Below are 2413 nucleotides of genomic sequence, written 5' to 3' on the forward strand. Positions count from 1 at the left end.
TAGATTAGTAAATAAATTCAATTTACTTTTTTAACTTTCATCAAATAAATCAGCCAATTGTATTTAAATTTAACCTCGGCTTCTCTTTATACTTAAATTAAACAGAATAATCATTTTACATCTAAATTAAAGACATTACTTCTATATGGGTTTACCACAATTTGACTATTTTAACTAAACTTAAAAACTAATTTTACAGGTAAATTTACTCACCGGTGTCTCTGTGTTTTCCTTCACATTCCTGAGTTTGTTTGTTCACCTGGGCCTAATTAATTAAATGATTTCAGAGACACACCTGTTTTTTCTGCTGCCATCTAATCCTATTTTTGGATTCTTTTGTCTAAATTAAGGATAATCTGCCTAAGGTAAGGTTGACAGTGTTTAATGTGTTTGGTATTAAAGAATATCCATGCAGTATATTCAGCTGCTAACGGCTTTATCACCTGACAAACACGCTCCCTCTTCGTCGGGGGAGAAGTCGTGATCAAAATAGACGGTTTCTCCTCAAACATCATTTTCTTCCGGCCCCATGCAAGTTGCAGCACATTCTCTTTAACATTAAAGGAATCTGACAATGATGGACCCTGGAGGGACGGTAGGATCCTGGGTCTGGACACGACGCCCGACACGAATGTACAGACAGAAATGAGCGAAAAATGGAAAAAGACCAAACTGAATGTTTTTACCTCTTATGGAAAAACAGATAAAAAATGACCAACAAACAGTCAAAGACACAAGAACCATATTTTATTCAAACACTGTTAGTAAAAACAAGTCAAATCCAAGAGTTTTATTTCAGGTTCTAGACTCAATCTCCAAACCTAAAGCTCGTCTTTTTAGTGATGTGTCCACTGAACTGTTTTTAAACATTTTATTAGGAACGTTTCTCACATCAGGAACCAAATATCTGGCCCTAGTCAAACCATTTATGTAAATACAGAAGATCTGGATTTTAATTGTTTTACTCATTTTATGTCTTTATTCTTTTCTTTTCTATCTGATATTTTATCCCAAATGAAAGTGACCAAGTGCAGTTTGGATGTGATACTCACCAAACTCCTCACAGATGTTTTTAATGTGGTTGGACTCAGTATTTTATCTGTTGTCAACCAGTCTCTGTCTGAAGAAAATCATTTCTCACCAGCTTTTAGATTTTATGAATAGAAATCACAACTTTGAGAAATTTGAATCAGGTTTTAAATCATCACACAGCAGTGAAGCGTCCCTCCTCAAAGTCTCAAATGATCTTGTTGTAGTTGCATGTAACTCTGTTCATTTCAATAAAGTCCCGACATGAAATCTAATACCAGCGCTTGTTAAACCAAATGTAAGTGCAATCCCCAGTTTTGCCACTAGATGGCAGTGCACTGAAGTGCTTTAGAATGTTCCTCTTTGCTCTGTTCTTCCTCTTGTGCCATGTTGCTAAACAGAGCACACACAGATTAAAACCACAAGAGGTAAATCTGAAATAAATGTGGATTTTGTCATTTAACTAGATCCAGAAACTAATGAAATCCCAAAGGTCCTGTGAATATTTGAACTGTGTGTTTACTAAAAGTAAATGTTGAAAAGTGAGTGAGTCATGAGCACATTTTCTGTTGTGTTACCTCACTACAGTCACTGAGACAGGAACTGTAAATTATTATACATTTGTTATGAACCTTATTGTTGATAAAACCAGTCGGGGGGAATTGTTAACACTGTCCTGATAATTACTCATGGAGTAAAGTTCAATTTGGAGTAAATCAAATGATTTGTACTTTTTAAAGAAGAACCAATTTTACTTTTGTATGATGAATGTCAATTTTAGTTTAGGTTCAAGGTTTACAATCTTACAGTTAATCTGTAAAAAATAGACAATTGTAGTGATTTCCTGTACATCTTGTCTGTTTTTAAGAGGGTCTGGCTCTGAGTCCTGGTTCTTCCTGAGTCCTGGTTCTTCCTGAGTCCTGGTTCTTCCTGAGTCCTGGTTCTACTGATGCTGGATTCCTCTTCGTTCTCCTGGTGCCTGGTTCCCTGGTTGACCTCCTCACTGAACAGGCGACGGGTCACTGGTCCATGCACATGACGCCGAGTACTAAAGGGGCGGCAGGACACAGTTTGAATTGAGTGCACTCAGGGGTTATTTTAGTCTGGACTGGACAATATTTTATTTTGGTTTTATTTCCTGAGGGTCTCAGAGGTTGTTTTGGCCAAATGTGTCAAATTATTTTATGTTATTGTCAATTACTGTGGATGAACAAAAGAGCTGAGCTGAACAATAATTATCATTTCTACGTTTAATCATCAGTCCTTTGTAGTGTGCTTCTTTTGAGCTGGAATCTATCAGTTTATAAACCACAGTGGTCCCTCGTTTATCTCAGGGTTGTGTTCTAAAAATAACCCGCGACAAGTGAAATCTGTGAAATTAACT

Source organism: Boleophthalmus pectinirostris, unplaced genomic scaffold (assembly GCF_026225935.1).
Source record: "Boleophthalmus pectinirostris isolate CB_2022bp ecotype Guang Dong unplaced genomic scaffold, ASM2622593v1 HiC_scaffold_7, whole genome shotgun sequence".
In the NCBI taxonomy this organism is placed as follows: Eukaryota; Metazoa; Chordata; class Actinopteri; order Gobiiformes; family Gobiidae; genus Boleophthalmus; species Boleophthalmus pectinirostris.